The sequence below is a fragment of the Lissotriton helveticus genome, chromosome 11 (genome assembly GCF_964261635.1).
Source record: "Lissotriton helveticus chromosome 11, aLisHel1.1, whole genome shotgun sequence".
In the NCBI taxonomy this organism is placed as follows: Eukaryota; Metazoa; Chordata; class Amphibia; order Caudata; family Salamandridae; genus Lissotriton; species Lissotriton helveticus.
The window spans coordinates 997,850,345-997,869,104 of record NC_136072.1 but is presented as its reverse complement, the minus strand read 5'-3'; positions in this window follow the sequence as shown (position 1 = coordinate 997,869,104).

Below are 18,760 nucleotides of genomic sequence, written 5' to 3'. Positions count from 1 at the left end.
CCCATCTCTAGGCTGCCACTACCAGCCAAGCTAGTTGAAAAAATGATAAACCTTCAACTTAGTGCCTTTTTAGGTGCCACTCGGGCCCTAGATCCCTCCCAGCACGGATTCAGAGCTGGTCACAGTACTGAGTCCGCTCTGATTAAAGCAACGCATGAAATCAGAGAAGTGCTGGATCTCAGAGGCAGAGCGGCACTGGTCCTATTGGACCTATCCGCGGCCTTCGACACGGTACATCATGGGATTCTGATGGACCGGGTGAGGGATTGTGGGGTTCAAGGGAAAGCTTGGGACATCCTGAAAGCTTTCTTAACTAATAGCGACCAGTGTGTGGCAATGGGTGATTATTCATCAAAACCTTTCACGTTGCCCCGTGGTGTTCCGCATGGCTCTTCCCTAAGCCCCACACTGTTTAATATATACGTTACCTCGCTGGCCCCGATTGTCAGGTCTTTTGATTTTGATTTACCATATTATGTAGATGACACACAAATTGTGGTGTCACTGTTACCTGGCAAGGAAGAAGGAATATCCATGCAATTTCAGGAATGTATGTTGGCAGTGAGTAGGTGGATGGCTGATAATTGCCTCAAATTAAATACAGCCAAAACTGAGAGCATTGTATTTGGCGCAAAGGAGGACTTTTGGAGTCCTCGCTGGTGGCGGAGGAAATGGGTACCCCGCCTTTACCGGTCGCTAAGGTGAAGAACCTGGGTGTCCTAATTGATGAGAAGCTCACCTTTAGGGCCCAGGTTAATGCCGTAGCATCATCAGTATTTTTTATACTTAAAATGATGCGGAAGATTCTCCCTTTCCTTCCAGAGAGCAGTAAAAAAACAGTTATCACTGCCTTAGTGCTGTCACGCCTAGATTATTGCAACAGCCTGCTGCTGAATGCTCAACAGGGGCTTCTTAATAAAATGCAGGTGTTGCAAAATGTGGCAGCTAGACTTCTGACGGGCATACCAAAGTATGCCTCCATCTCCTCCGAAATTACTAAATTACATTGGCTGCCAGTGCGGAAGCAGATTTCTTTCAAAGCCTTGTGTCTGGTCTTTAAGGCCTTGCAAGGCCTGGGGCCGGCCTGCCTGAAGCAGTACTTTCAATGGTATCTCCCTCCCAGACATTTAAGGTCAGCCGGGCAGCGCTTGGTCAAAGTTCCTCGCATAAAGAAGGCACGGTGGGGAGGCAGGAACTTTGTTTTGGAGGCATCGAAGGCCTGGAATGCCTTGCCCTTTGCCTTGAGGAACATGACAGACCTGATGGCTTTCAGGAGAGGCATTAAAACTTGGCTGTTTTACACATTAATCTCACTCTGGCCGGAACCTTCAGGAGTATTCAGTTAGTGCCAGGACTGTATAAATGCAAAATAAATAAATAAATAAATAAGAGTTTAGATGTCTGTAATCCAATACTAGACAATATGTATTGTCTGGTTTGGAGACAGGAAATAAAGGATTGTTCATGGACGAGGTGCATGTTTCAATCACCCCTTGGTATTCAAGTTGATCTATTATCTCCCTGACCTGTTTCTTAGCTTCTTGCTTAACTGGTTACTGCCTTTGTGCAGTTGGTTTATTTTTTAACTGGATTTTATGGTGAGGAGAGTCCTCATCCCATCCTACATGAAGTTTGTATAACGCAGCAGCCTGGGCAACTGCCCATTTCCTGGCGTAAGTATATTTTAAATTAATTGGAATGTGGTTAGAGAAGGCTGGCATAATGATGTCTTCGCCATGTGGGCACTCCCTGACAAATTCTGGTCTTGTTCAGATTGAAGACTGTCATAACCCTTAGAAAGTTGCTCCCAAAAGAGTGCTCTCACTTTGCTTGGTATGTTCCACTCCATCCGGAGTGTTATTTCATTTAACTTATGTGGACAACTGTGGGCTAACCGGCAGAAATAGCCCACTGGGGCCACAGACACCCAGGCTGCCATCACCCAAGTCCTGGGGGTTTACCAGGACTCCCAAGGTGTGATGGGCCATGTAATGACTGAAATCCAGGAAATGAAGCAGGTGCAGAGAGACACATACCAGGTGGCTGCCGGCATCCACATCGAGGTGGCTGGAATCAACACCAACATGGCCTCCCTGGTTGGGGTGCAGCGGGACAGCAACTCCACCCTCTGCAGGGCTTTTCCACCTGCATCTACCCCTTACTGTGGTTAAAGTCCATCAAGGCCATCCACACCTGCCACAACCACAGGAAGTGAGGCCCTGTCAGAGGAGGACACACCTGCATGCGCCCCTGTCTTAGAAGCTGCGGATCCTCTCTGTCGGTAAGAGTGGATATCCATGCAAGAGCCCAGGAGGTGGGAGTGGCAAGACACCCACCACCGCCAGAAGAAACCTTGCTGCTAATGTCCGTCTGTGTGTGCTACACATTCACTTTGAGGACTATTCCTGACCACGTTTCCATATCTGATGGGAGTTGTATGTTGGACCTTGGACTCCAGACAATTTGGACTGTACTACAACGGTTTCACCCACCATGATTGAAGACTTTACTTTTGTTCTTCATTGTGTCATTTTTAGTAAATTTCTTGATCTTATCCTTATTCACTTCATTAAAAGCACACTTCACCAAATCATTGTCTCCTGTTTTAATTCTTACGTATAGCAATGTGAATGTGATAGCATGGAAACTTTGCAATGTCAAAATCTAGGTACTTCAGGAAGCATGGGTATGTTGTATGTGAACAGTGGTCAGCTCGGATTAATACCATGTCACAACAACACATACATACAAGTGTCTGGGCTGACAACATCTTTATTCCATTGTTCTAATCTTAGGCAGACATGATGTCAGAAACCTAGCAAATCAGACCTGACTCCGTAGTTTTGTGTCAGTGATCACATAATCACTTTCAGACAGTCACACCATGGAAGGAGGGGATACATCTGGCAATATACTACACAATAGGCAACAACAAATTAGGTCTAAATCATCAGCAGGAGCCATATTGCCTACTTCACAAAATGAATCCTACAACAAATAGAAACCAGTCAGTACAACAGTTTCTGACCACAGGGTCATTTCAAATCCAGTGTTGCTTGCATTTGCTGGAATGTCACAAACAAATGTGTTGGACCTGAGGTCACCAGACCACATAGGGTAGCCTGGCACAGAGTGGGAAGGTCTAACCCAGAGGCAAAAGTGTTAAGCTTGCATCACACCCTTACAGTAACTCATTGTCCATCCATTCAAAAATGACACTACACCAGTTTAAAAAATACAGTTCACTTTATAATTTTTTTTGTATACTCTCGCTTATTCCATCTGACTGTTTTATCACTTCTCACATTAAGTATTTCTTCCCCAATCAATTCAACAATACATTGTTTCTTAACTCAAAGGGGTCAACAAGTGCATTATGATTTCTATAATGAAGGCATTTCCTTGGTTAAACTGTCTTGGCACCTTAGGAAGCAGAGTCTGTCACCTTCAAAGGCACAGAAGGGTATTCACACGGGTCCAGATGGAAGATTAACTACCGCAACCTGCTTAATTAAATCGAACCAGGTGATTGTCAAAGAGATACCAGAGTATTCTCCCCCTTCCCCCACTAAAAGAGAAAGGTTAAGCAACAGTCTCAGACAATCACAGGATTATAAGGGTTCAATTGTCTCATTCCGCTTTGTCACCCTTCTTTACTTTACTTGTTCCGCTTTAGCACGAGACCCGGTGGCTCCCTGGTCTCAGTTTCCCTGACTTGCCAGTTTAGCTTCCTTGACCGGCACTTCAATGCTTCTAGTATTCAAATGGGGGGGGGGAATCTCTCTTCCAGGACCTTTTGATGGTAAACCCCGATCCCACAACAGCCCCCAATTCCCTCCTTACTTGAGGAAAATAGTATTTGAATCCGACTCCACCGCCTCTGTCAGTTGAGGGTGACCGGAGTTTTCAATCAGCCCCTCGCTGCGCCCAACGGCGCCTCCCTCGCAGGTCAGGCCGATCCACCACAAGGCTGACACCGAGGGGAGGTCGCGCTGGAAGAATGGAACTGTGGTATTTACTCTCTCACCAGCCTTCCATAAGCCGCCTCCGTCGCCTTCTTAGCGAGCGGCACCAGTGAGCAGGCGCGGGAGATTAGTGGATCTTCTCCGGTCCTGCTCGTACGCGGCAGGTCTCCTGTTACCATTCCGCCCCCTTTCAGGGATTAGCTGTCACTAAATAGGGCCTGCGCAGAACCGCGCCTGCACAACTCCCCCGGCCACTCACTCTGCCTTTTCCTCAGAGCGGCCAACGGCTTCCGAGTGTCTCCGCCACTGATTCCTACCCCTCCTTCACATCCAGTAATTACCGCCGTCCCTGTCTACGCAACCAGGCTGAGGGCTGAGGGACAGGCAGTTCACTCCACGGGGGCCCCGCTACCTTCCACCAGGTCTCACATGTGGAAAACGATCACACGTTAGCGCTATTAAGCACAGTTGAGGGGGTGAACAGTTGGGAACAGCGTGGACGGAATATGGATGAAAAAGAAAGGAGGGGGGGCAAATCCGCTCTCACTGTCTTTTCTGTATCGTGGCAGAGCTTTCCACAGTTCTAAGTTGGTGTTCACTCACTGGACAGCGGGGCAGGACTTCCTCTCAGCTCACTCCCCTAAAGTCTCCCCAATTCACCCCAGGCTAGGGGTCAGCCTTTCTTGACTCGTGAGGACCTTCTGTCCAGGGTCAACAGGAACGCAATTTAGCAGGGTCAGGTCTGCAGAAAGGGGGGGTGGTGATAGCAGTAAGAAGGCAACCCTTAGAAAGAAGTCAACCCTCTGAAAGTCCTACCCCACCTAGCGCCACAGCCTGTACTCCAGCTGACTCTCTCTGTATGACAAAATGGCCGCCCTGCAGTTGGCCTTTTATACCCCTAGCCCCAAGTGTCCAGAACAGGCCAGAAGGTTCTAGATTCCCCATATAAGTCTATGGGCCAGTCCCTGAGGTAATCAGTTGTGGCAGCTATTAGCCACCATTTTGTGTGACTAAATTTGCCCTTAGAAAAAGGGGGGACTTCTAGGCCTAAGAGGAATTTAGAGGGTCAAGAACGCACCTAACCCCTAGTACAACACCAAAAAGTCAAGTGGACACAAAAATGAACAAAGATTAGGAGGCAGAAAGGGTACAAAAATAAATAAATAATAGGAGGGACCACCCAAAGGGCTGACAGGTCTAACAAAATGTCAGTGATGAGCCACAAACATTTTGGCCTTCAATGAGGAGACATATGAACAGCTACATACAGTTCATACACAATGAGGAATTAGCCAATGTAAAGACAGAAAAGCATGACATTGCATTAGGACCAACACAATACAAGGAACAAGCCCAGTGGAAGGCAAGTAACCTCTATCGTATCACTGTGCAAGCTGTCTTGGTACTGGCTTTATACACCCAGCCGTGAGGGAATTCCCAGGTTGAATCCATGTTCACTTTGTAGTCTGAAGAGCATCATGTGCCTGCCAATGTCACAACTCTGAAATGTCCAAATGAAGATGCCATGATGAAGGAATATAAAACAGACCAACATAGAGAGGGATTAACTAAGAAACCATACAAATGGCACAGATCACACTGTCAACTCCTGGAGAACACTGTCCCCGACAAAATCTACAGCTGAACAAAGCTACCCTTAAAAAACAAATATCTTTCTCCAGATTTTGCCAGAATCATAAATTCCTTGTATGTAGCATTGCCATCCTCTTCACAGCATCACTACACAAATTGTAATAATAGTCAGTCATCACATCGCATACCATACTTACACTCAAAAGAAGTCGTTTTTGATGAGATCTCAACGCAAGTCCATCACTTCCTCTTCACCACTATCATCATGTGGCATTTCAGGTTCCTCGCCCGATGACTCTTCATGGCCTACATCCTCTATGATGTAAGGGATGTTCAATCCCAGGGTAATGTAGTGTAGCATGCAGCAGGCCATGACGATCTTATTCACCTTCCTGGGAGAGAAAAGCAGAGCTCCCCCGTCTTATCCAGTGATCTAAATCTGGATTTCTAGAGCCCAAAAGCCCATGTTACTGGCCGTAATGTTCTTTCATGGGCCTCATTGAAGCAAACTTCCCCTGGCGTAGTAGGATTCCTCAGATGTGCCAACAACCATGGCCGGTTAAGATTGAATTGAATTGAATCGAATAAGCATTTGTAGAGCGCATGGTTACCCGGAGGCATCCCAGCGCTAAGATATGCTGAGTCTCCTAGATGGAAGACAGACATAAGTGCAACAATGAGTTGCACACTTTCAGATTATACTTTCTGACATTACTCACACAAAGGGCATCATTAGGATGGTGGGCGGACTTTGTCCAGACGCCATCCTCATGGTACAAGGGACTGCCCGCCATAAGGGCGGGGGTCCCGTGGGGGCAAGTAGGATGCGTCCGCCACAGTGGCGGGTGCATCCCGTATTTTTAACGTTGCGGCGGGCGGGCATCGTGTGCCTTTCAAAGCACAACGTGACAGGCACCGCGTGGTGCCTGCCACGTTGTTCTTTGAAATGCAGGGGGTACCATGGGTACCCCCCATGTGCACCCCCCACACCCATGGAATCCATGGGGGCCCGCAACGGGCCTCCAAAGCAGACTCCGCATGCCTTTCCGTGGCAGCATTGCCGCCACGGAAAGGCATTGAAACATGCACAATCTAACTTGGCTGGTGGTGTCTTTCAGACACCATCACCATATAGAACCCTTTTCTGCCCGGTCGAGATGTCGACCGGGCAGAAAAGTGGCAGACGGTCTTTCCGTCCGCCGCGGACCCCCCAGCCATTCTAATATGGCGGGGGGTCTTTTCTAAGGGGATGCCGGGCGGATTGCCCCCGGCCGGCGGTGACTACCGCCGGCCCGGCAGGGGAAATCCGCCCGCCATCCTAATGGGGCCCAAAGTTTGGACAGATCACACTTACCTACAAGCTAGGCCCGCTACGGTAGTAGTTGTGACATCAGCTGGGGTATGGTGCTGTCCTGCAGTATGAAAGAATCATGTGAAGATCCTTTGGAACCCGGAACAGACGTTTGAGATGTATAATTCTGGTAAGAAGACAATTTGCACGTTGATAGAATGGTAGTACTTCCTATTGTGGTACACTTGTACCCAGGCTTGTGGTGGTGCTAATGGAATATGGATGCCATCAATGGATTCTATCACATGTGGGATGTGGCCAAAGCATAGAAATCTGCCTTCACAGTGGCTAAATACTTATGTCGGGGAACTTGATATACCTGTCCACGTGTCTCAACAGTGCTGCTAGCTCCTCTCGAAGAACTCGACTGAACATAGGTTGTGACACTCCACCTGAAATAACAACAGTGAATTTAATTGTGTCTGTGGCCAAAAAATGCAAAACAGGCATGATTTGTCAAAATTGGTGGCATTATATAGGATAAGCAATGTGAGGTATGAGGTAGGCTCCAACTGGTGACATAAGCCCTGTATTGTTTGATGATTCAAACAAAAGTTTTGTATCACATGTCTCTCTTCCATGGTGTGACGGTCGGGAAATAGGTGGTACACTGGAACCTGGTGCTTCCTCCCTCTTCCAGGGTACCTATGTGTATGTGATTTATAGAGCACATAGCTGCCCAAGGGCTTCCCAGTGCTGCAGAGAGGGGGGTCAAGGAGGTGTTTAGTTTTCTTGGGAGTTGGAAGAATAGTAAATTATTATGGTTTATTATCCAGCACTTTCCCTGAGATTATTTGGATTTGGGGTTGGAATAGTATATTGTTATTGTTTATTATCCAGCACTTTCTCTGAGTTTTGTTGGAGTTGGAATATTACATTATTATGGTTTATTATCCAGCACTTTCCCTTAGTTTAGTTGGATTTGGAATTGGAATAGTATATTGTTATGGTTTCTTATCCAGCACCTTCCCTGAGTTTAGTTTCTTTTGGAGTTGGAATAGTAAATTATTATAATTTATTATCCAGCACTTTCCCTGAGTTTAGTTGGTTTTGGAGGTAGAATAGTAAATTATTATGGTTTATTCTCCAGCACTTTCCCTGAGTTTAGTTGGTGTTGGAGTTAGAATAGTAAATTATTATGGTGTATTATCCAGCACTTTCCCTGAGTTTAATTGATTTTAAAGTTGGAATAGTACATTATTATGGTTTATTATCCAGCACTTTCCCAGAGTATAGTTGGTTTAGGAGTTTGAATAGTAATTTTTTTGGGGGTTATTATCCAACTTTTTTTTTAGTTTAGTTTATTTTGAAGTTAGGAATAGTAATTTTTGTTTTTTTCAGTTTATATGTATATTGAAATAAGAAAGGAGACGTATGTTAGTTTCAATCGAGAACATTTTTATTTGCAAACACATGCATTTTTTTATTAACAATTACATTGTTCTCATTTGGTTCTGTATAAAATGTATCATAATATGAAAAACAAGAATCAGAAATGTTGATGTAATTCACATTTTATTATAATTTATAATATAATTTTAACATTCATTTTTCATGTACAATTGTAAAATAAAAATTATATTTTTACATACATATTTTTTTATAGTTTTGTAAAATTGTACTTTTTTTGTTCTTTAAATATAAAGTTTCATTTTTATTGTTTATTATTTTTTACGACAAAAAAAGTTTACATTTCTGTTAAAAAATTTTTAATACATTTTATATAATTTTATGTTCTTTGTAAAATTGTATAATGTATTTTACAAGGTTATTTTTTGTATATTTTAATATTTAGTATATTGAACATTATTCTTTTACATTTTCATATTGTTTGCACATTTACAGTACATCAAACAAACATATATTTTAATATATATTAAATATTATATTTTTAGTTTTTTTGAGAATGTATTTAATGTACATTTTACACATTTTTGAATAGTTTTTAACATTGGAAAAACATTGCAATCAATAAAAATATACATTTGATTGTTTTGCATTTTTAAAATATTTCTCCATTGTTGTCAATGTGGAGTTAGTCTTGATTTTTTTATTAGAATCTATTTCCTTACTTTTCTGTCTATCTGTTTCGTTTTTAGGTCATTTTGAAAGACAAAACCTCCTGGTTGGGAGCTGCGATTCGTAAGTTAAGGTAAGTTTAATTTTATATACATTTAAGGTAGTTTTAGGTTAGGGGCAAGGTAGTAGTAGTAGAATTATTTGGTTAGGCGTTATTTGTTTGTTTTTGGTGTAGTTAGGTGTTGTTTTGGTAGTTTAGTGTTTTATGTGTTTGACGTAGTGTTGGGTAGAATTACAGTGTTATGTAGTGTTAGTTTTGTGTTGGTTAATTCTGTTATCTTGTATTATTAATGCGTGTGGGTTTGTATTTGTTATTGTGGGCGGGTGTTCTTTTCTTTTTTATTTACAGGGTGTCTGTTTGGTGAAGGGTTGGGGCTTTGTTATCAAATAATTTTGTCTTTTGATTTATCTGTTATGGATTTAATTGTTTTTGAGGATTGTCTACTGTGACATAACTGTAAGTTATTTTTAGGTTTCGACCTGCTGAGGGCACGAAGTGCCCCTCCCAGATCGAAAACTTTTGTCAACAGTATGGATGTCGGCACCGCCTCTGTCTCTCATTGGCTAGCTCCATAAATGGAGGCTAGCCATTGGGAGACAGAGGCTGTCAATCGCGCTTTCTCGGGGAAAACGCGATTCGGGGGCGTTTCTTTGGCTTTTTTTAAGCTCCGCCCCTTTGTCCCGGGCCGCGCTGCGATTGGCTGCCGGCCCGGGACACCCCTGTGACGTCATTTCCCGGGCCGCGCTGTGATTGGCTGCCGGCCGGGGACACCCCCCTGACGTCATTCCCGGGCCGCGCTGTCATTGGCTGCCGGCCCGGGACCTGACTTGTTTTATTCTTGCTCGCGCGCACACAAATCCCGGTCGCAGCCGCACAACATACGGCCGCCTCGGTACTGCTCCATGGCTCAGCATGCGTCTGCCGGCACTAAATATATATTACGGTAAGAGAGTTTGCTTCGGTACCTGTGCAGTGTCCGCAACATCGCCAGAGGAATGACCTGTATGATACTGCAGAGGTGAGAATTGGGTTACAGCATGGCGCCCGTGCCCCATGTGCAATAACAGACAATGAAAACTCATAACATGCACTTGCACCGTGAAAAGAGAATTACTTTGCTAAAGTGTTTTGCTGTTTGATTTTAAGAAATGTGGCAATTCCCAGTTCTTGTGCACGCACGTGCAGAAAACTGGTTGCCGAAATAGTATTTCCGCTGGCCGCCGTAGTCAGTCATGCCTTTAAAAACAGGGCAGTGATACGTTTTCTGTTGCTGTTGCATGGTCCGCGTTTCGATTGTCAAAACCAGCCTTTCTATCCCACCTCATTTTTGACAAAACTACAATCTTAATTGGCCCTCCTGCTGACAGTCTCTCCAGAGAGGCCCAGGATTTTGAGCATGAAGGCTCCCTTGTATCTAGCAGCAGGAGTAAAGGGTAATGGCTGTGAGAGGCCGAGCCACGGAGGAGCAGAGCCACGGAGGAGATTGCTACCGAAGCCAATCCCTCCTACGTTGTGTGCTATATGTGTAAAAAAAACTTCAAGCGAGCTGGTATTACCGGCCTACCTTAAAGGCTAATAAATGCTACATGTTCTGTTCCGTCATTGATGCTGAGAAGGGGCAGCTGTTCCCAAGCATAGAAGCACTGCCTTTCAAGTCTTATGTATGTTTTCCATGAAGGGGAGTGTGAGTTTGGGGCCTGCTGGTAACCAATAGGAACTTCGGACTTGATAGGAGCTTCAGCCTGCGGAGTCAATCCGGTTTACCATTATCCTTGCCTAATCTAGCTAGGCACATCAACCCTCTTACATGGTGTTTGCTTGAATCTTTGATTGGTAACTTCTAGTGCATCCATGTATGTGTCTCTTACATGTTTGAGTCGTTTACCATTTGTGTGTCATCCACTTGATCTGAGAGACTGTTTCATGCATTCTCTACACATAATGTAAAAAATATATTATCTAATGTTATCCCTAGTAAGCTCCCTTCTGCCACGTCAGGTCTAATTTCCCAATCACTAGTTTTAGTTTATTGTATTTTTTTGTTTGCTCCGGAAATGTGCATATTCCTTTTTAGGAGTGTTAATGTCCTTCATACCTTTGTATCTTTCAGCTAGATATACGTATATACTATGGGACTCCTTTCCTTAAGGGGACTGCATTTTTCATTATCATTCTTCTCGACGGTCACTGGGCTCCATTCTATCTTTATCCTTCTTTATACTATCATTATTCTCCTGAAGATGTCACCCTCCATAACCCAAATGTCACACTATACTCGAATTCACGCCTCATAGGTGAAATGTGCAGTGGTATCTCCCAGTCCCCCTTTTAGGGTGTTTCTGCTTTTCCATTTAATCACTAGTTAATCCTTTGTTCCCCCAAGATATTGTCACATTTTCTTTCCAGATTGAAGTTATCCAGTTTAATCAGTGCTGCATTTTTAATCTGTGTGATCACTTTAGATACCTCTCCTTCCATCTGTGGCTACTCCTCACAATGGGTTTGATGTAAATGCACGGTGCACCACTTTTCACTTGGCTGCTTCAGACTTCGGTTGCTACCTCCAAGTATAATATTTTAGCTTATCTAAATATCCTATACCAACCTGACCAGAAACATCGGCAGAAGCTGTCATATGTATAAAGCGGGGAGAAAATGGAAACAAGCACTGGCGTTGCCAATAGGTTTCACATTTAGAAAGTTGGACCTATTGGTTTTCTAAATTACATTTTATATTTATATATCGTTATTGGCATTGGCATAGCCCTATATTTATATATTGTTATTGACAATGCCAATAATGATATATAAATATAAAATGTCATTTACAAAACCAATAGCTCCAACTTTCTAAATACGAAACCTATTGGCAATGCCAGTGCTTGTTTATTTTGTGGGTGGGAAATGTATTTTGTTTTTTTAATATTTATATTAGGTCATATAATTTTGTCTTTGATTAATAAGTAAATAGTATATTTTTATGTTTCAATGTTATTTTCAATCTAGTTTATATGTATTTTATCGATGTTTGTATTATCGATATTGTTTATATCGATGTTTTTGGTGTGTTTCATTTAATCTTAATGTTACCGATATTTTTGTGTGCCTTATTTTTGCGATATTTTTGTCATAGGTAATTTCTTAACGCTATTTTTTATCGATCTTTGTGTTATTTACTGTTCATGTATAGTGTAACGATATTTTTGTATACAATATTTTTTACGCAATATTTTTGTCGTTCAATGTTTTAGGAGTTGATGTTGTATCAGAGAACCGTCTGGGAGGTAGCTATAAATAAGCAAACACAAGGAGATAATGGCAAAGCACTGAAACTTTTCAGACGCTCACCCCCAGTCACAGATCTGGGTTGAATCCATCATCGTTCTTTAGCTCACTTCACCACCTCAGTTCAGACCCAGCTATATGCAAATCAGCCTTGATCCTGTGCCTCATGGGAACAGTCCCGCTCGAACTGCCAAGCTAGGTCTTCTTTGAAACGGAAAGAAGCTTCCTGGGACCGGTTTCAGGGTAACACACCTCATCAGCCAGGCTAGCTTGAATCCAGTGGCAAAGGGAGCAAGGGATCCATGTCTGGGCATACCCTGCCAACTTAGGGCGAAAAAAGTAAATATAAAGAGATATTGGACAGAGCGCTGAAACTTTTCAGACACTCACCCTCAGTGAGAGATCTCGGTCAAACCCATCATCGTTCTTTAGCTCACTTCACCACCTCAGTTCAGATCCAGCTATATGCAAATTAGTCATCAGTCTTGACACTGTGCTTCATGGGAACAGTACAGCCAGAACTGCCAAGTAGCTATAACTCAGAGATCCCTTCAGATGCCCACACAACTGTATGCTCACATATGAGATGAGCAGAATATTACATTTTATGTATTGAATTGGTGGAAATGTGAAGTTCATGTGGGATCAGTAGGCACTGGATGCAGACAGCAAGCCTTGACAATGAGTTGTGGGCAGTCTGGGCCAGAGTTACTTTGGTAGTAGAAGTGAGGCACAGAGTAATGTCCCAGTAGACTTGCTGATCCATGGATGTTCCCCGAAATTGTTATCTGTCCTACTCGTAGGCCTAATATGTGTAACATGGATAATATAAGGAATGGTGACTGAGGTGGCCCCCTGACCTGATACTTCTTTACATTGACCTACAATGTCAATGTGTGTCTGTCACGAATGACATCCCCCTCGCCCAGACAGGTCTGTTGAATCCTTTTCCTATAGTGCTGCTTCCACTCTACAAACCCATTGCACATCTGGGACAAGAACAGTGTAGATAGTGGGTTAATTCAAATTAGATTATTAAATGTGAATCATCTGCTTGGTTGCAACATTTCCTAGCACACAACACATCCATTGTTATTTTAAATGTCATCCCTGTTACCATGCCAAAAGGTGTGTCCTGTGGTGGCAATATATAGAACACAAACATATTGTGACGTACTATGATATCCCAATTAGTAGTCCACATGTACACACATCACCCGAGAGGTAGCTCTCAGTGATACACATACCAGTCCTTACATTGTGACCTTAGGCTTAGAATATTGTGTATGCTATAGTACTCGCCTCTATGGATCATATGCATCGCTGCTATGGCTGTGGCAGTAATGGTGTCTGGACAGTCATGCACATGTAGTTTACCCTCAGAAAGTCCAAATTGTGTGCTGTGTGTCATGGTACCTCACATCACATTTCATGTAGGATAAGTCTGGCCTACATAATGTTAGTGGGCTGCCTCAGTCAGTGTAGGCCATGACTAGGATTGAAGTTAGTCATTTGATGACCACAAAAGTGTGCTTCCATGGTTTAGTTGTGTGTAGCATGTGACATGGACACATGTATTAAGTTAACTCTCGATGAATGCTTGTGCTAGATATCAACATAATGTTTATTAACCCTACAGATATCCTCATACTTCCAGTTACAATCTGTTTCTACATCTATTGCATCCATACAGGTCAACGCCCATCATAAGAAGGCCATTTGGAGAGCCATTTCCTGGAAAGTGTGGACCCTGGGGGTCTTCAACCGGCATGGTATGCCCTGCAGAAAAAGGTTTGAGGACTTGCAGCGCTGGACCTGAAAGATCTTGGAGGTCCAGCTGGAGAAGTCCTCCCACCATGGAAGGGGCATGCGCCACACCCTGACCCCCTGATGGCCCGCAAACTGGCTGTGGCCTACACAAAGCTTGATGGGCAGTTGAGGGCCCAACAGCAGCTACATGGGGTGAATCCTGGCCAGAGTCATACATGCAATATTGCCAACTTTAAGTGTTACAAGCCGGCATTTCACCAAACATATTGATGGTGGTCCTTGTGCCACACAACAAGATGAGTCATTGTTACTGTAGGTCTGGTAGTAGGTGCATGCTGCTGAGCTGTGCCTATTGTCTTTTTGACTTGAAACACAGCAGAGTTGTATCCACATCGAAATTTCTCCTTTTGAGCAGACACATGACTGAGTGACGTGAGTGATCATCTCATGTTGTTAGTCAATCTGGTTGACAATTGTACCACACAGGCAACATGTCTTCCTTGAGTGGGGAGTGATGTTCAGTCCTACTGTCTCTCATGTGATTGTGGCCCTATTACATGTGAAATGACCTAGAGTGCACAGTACATGCAGACTGTACAACAGTTCCCATTGGTATGTACTGGTCATTCTCGGAAACAAGAGTGCAAATATCACTGGCGCCATCAGCATTAGTGCCTAAATGACGGCCAGTGTGCATTAGCCGTTGTTGGTTCATCTGCAATAGTTTTTCAAAACACTCATTCACTGACTGGTGACATGCATAAGGAAGTGAGATCAACTGTAGTGATAAAATGTGAGTGTCTACATTCATCCTTACAGGGCAATCTGAGTGCCCAAAAGCAAAGAGTGGTGTAATGTGCCTGTCCATTGGAACTTTAGAGATCCCATATCCTCATGTCATTGATAATCAGGGGCACCCAAGTTCTTCAAAGGTGTCTTGGCTTGTTGATATACAATCACTGACTGGCATCCTCATCTGTGCCAAACAGGATTGCGGATGTTCATATGGTTGTATGGAGTCTTGTGCCGTGTGTTTTCATGGGGCTTTAAAGGTTAAATGTGATACATAGCTAAACTACATGTGCACAGCTTTCATTTGACTTGGGTAGTGGACATATGATGCTAATTAGAGTGAAAAGTGTCATCAGTTTGCAACAAGCATTTGCATGTGACATGATGTCTACCACAACACTATTTGGTGGTACATTTGTGTTCAGCTTGACCTTCAGCACATTATGATGTGTTAAGAGTAATAGGTAGATTTTTTCAACTCTGGGCTTTGTGTGACCATTGTGTAATTCTCAAACTGGTATCCTATCCATGTTATATCCTTACATCATTTGACAATGGTATAATACAAGTGCCAAAGTATGCAAGTTGACCAGCTATCCTAGCATGGGCATAAGGATGGAGTGAAGACAACTCCATCAATGCATTTAGGCCTGTCTGGGGTTATGACATGAATGAACCCAACACTTTGCAGGTTATGTACCTTGCATGCATGTGCTCCTGCTAAATTTGAAGCCTATAGAGCGAACCATGAAGCTGGTGTGATATATGGACTTCTTCAATGTTTCTGTTGCTTTGTGATGGTCAGGTGTTGAAATGCAGTTGCAAGAAACCCATGTTACATGTCATTTCAGATACATCCAGAGCAAGCAGATGAGAAGGGGCCAACGTCGGTTGGGACACAGCTGGTCTGGATTTGAGACGTCAGACACGGAGGGACACAGTGTGGGGAGTGCATAGGAGGACAGCCGCTCAAGTTCTTCATCTACTGAGTCATCCTCCAACTCCTGAGTGGTGGTGGATCCCATAGGATCATTACCACCTTCATTCTTTCCCACAAACCTCAGTTCCATCACCACCCTCTCTGTTGTCCCCCATAAGTTGGCCGTTCCCTCTCCCCTAAGAGGGGAGCAGTCTCCTTTGCTCCAGGTACCTCAGCCCCTGCCTGTGTTAGCTGTGCTGCTTTGAGGGAGGAGGCAATTGACCTCCTGAGAAGCACCTCTGTGGGTTAGAATGCAGTCCTGAATCCCATCTAGGGGCAAGGCAAACAGCTGGCCTACCTGGAACGCATTCACACTGCAATGCCTGGCCTACATAGATCTTTTCAGGCTCTGGCCTCTGCCCTCAAGCCAGTCCTCCACACATCACAACCTTTCACCCCACCTCCTCCCGCTTCCAAATTCCCTATTTCCATTCCTACCCTAAGTACATGCATACCTAAGCAAACACACACTTTAACAGACACAAGCACCACACACAAACACAACACATCCCAAAAAAACTCAAACATGCACATACACAGCAGACCCTCACCCCCCTCACTCAGTTCACAGAATTTGTGGAGTTTTCCGCACTCTGTGCTCAGCACGCAGCACGCGGAGTTCTGAAAATCTCTGCTCCGTATAACAGAGTTTTTTCCTTGCTAGTGCTCACCAACATCAAGTCGGTGAGCGATGAAAATCCACCTCCCGGTGAGATTGCTCAATACGGGCGGTCAGATTTCTCAACGCGGGCGGTGGCGGATAGTTGTGACTGCTCACGTTGAGAAACCTTCTGTCTTCGGTGAAAAAGCTGCAGCTCTGGTAGAGAATCTACTTGTGCAGCAAAGAAAAGAAGCAGCGCCCTCTTGCACTGCATATGGTGCCATTCGCCCTGATTTTACAGCATGGGACAAACACCCAGCGGTGAAAATCAAAGTGAATAGAATGATCAAATGCACTCTGCATTTGCTACATGGAGCTTTTGGGTCACTTCTTGGAGTTCCAAGTAGCGGAACTCTGTGAATTCCTCCCAGGCCTACACACCACCCCCACTACCCCAGCATGCCCGCAGACAACACAGCAACACACATAGAGCCCTTCACAGACACAACCATACCCACAGACAACACAGGAATACACACAGGCTCCCCCCAGTCACAGCCATACCTGCAGACAACACAGAAACACACATTTACCCCTCCACAGACACAAACCTGCCCACAGACAGCACAGCAATACACACAGAGCCCTCCACAGACACCACCATACCTGCAGACAACAAAGCAACACACACTGATCCCTCCACAGACACAACTATATCCACATACAATACAGCAACACACACAGAACCCTCCATAACACCCAGCACATCCACTGCACTAACAGGCATAAAACACAAATGCTTACTGTCATCCTCACAGCAGACACCAACACAACACACAGTGCAGACAGCAGACCCAACTTACACTTCTACTCCCTCTTCCTCACAACCCAAACACCCTCCCGAACATCCTACCCATGTTCAGGTTGATGATATCTTGTTTGCCTTTGCCCTTACCACTTTGAAACCTGAGCACCACCCTCCCAAAGTCCCAAAAAGCTCTCCTATACCAAAACCTATCCCTCCTATTCCCTGCTCCACCCCAGAGATACAGCATCCCCACCCCCTGAACCCAGCCCAAATAAAACAAAATCATAAAATCCTCTCCCAGGGACAAACTCACCCCTTCCACTTCCCACTGCACCCCAGAGAAAAACCTCGCCCCCATAACCCACCCAAAAATAAAACAAACAACCATAACAACCCCTCTCAAGGACAAACCCACCCCTTCCACGTCCTACTCCACCCCAGAGAAACAGCATTCCCCCCCTAAACCAGCCCTAAATCTAAAAAATCCATAAAAACCCTCCAAAGGACAAACCCACAACTTTCACTTCCAATTTCACACCTGAGAAACAACATCCCCACCCTCTTAAAACCAGTCCAAAATAAAAAAAAAAGATCCATAAAACCCTCCAAAGGCCCAGCTTACCCTGCCCTAAAACTCAACCCCGCCATTCCATGTACCATCTTCAAAGTGCCTGCTGTGCCCAATGGATGCTCCTTTGTGAGGAGGTTCCTTGACTGTGCCAGTAAGGGCAAGTTACGTTTTACAGCATTGTGCTGTGGTACTAGACATGAGAATGGACTGGCCATTGGCCTTTGTTTCCCTTGATGGGTTGTTCAGGTATAAATATAACTTTTCTCATTTTTTAAGACATTGCTCCTGCTATTCTAAATATTTGGTGTTCTTATACTGTTAGAGATTTGTGACTACAGTTGTGTTTGATCCCTGATTGCTTATCCATTTGCAGTGGTTACTATGATATGTCCCTAAGCCCAAGGCTGGACGTACACAGGTCAAGGGGTAATGTAGGATGGATATATATGTGGGATGAACTGAGATTGGCGCAGACATTGCATTGGGTGTTATATGATTTGATAAGTATATCAGCTTGTCCTGGCCAACATCCACATCATATAGGTTGCGGTTATCCCCATGATGTATGTTGGATATGTGTTAAATGTGTTCAAGTTGGATATTTTTTTAGCTACACATGAAGGATGTTAACTTGTCATACCATTGTGGAGGTCTGCATAGACATGTGTCAAATCTCATGTGTGTACCTTACACCTACTTTATCTATATGTATGACACATGCTGTTCGTACTGTATTTGCTTTTATGAGTTGCACTTAACATTTCCTATACATTCATGGCACTTGGTAATGCTATTGGTTGTCCCTGATATACTTAAATTCACAGGTGCAGTCCACATTGAGTTTGTCAGTCATGTGCGAAAAGTTTACTGTGCACAAGGGCCCCAACCTTTCATGGTTTCCCTTGATTGGGGCATAGCTATCTTGCAGAGTGTTTCCATTGTGCCGTTAGAATGCTTCTCACACT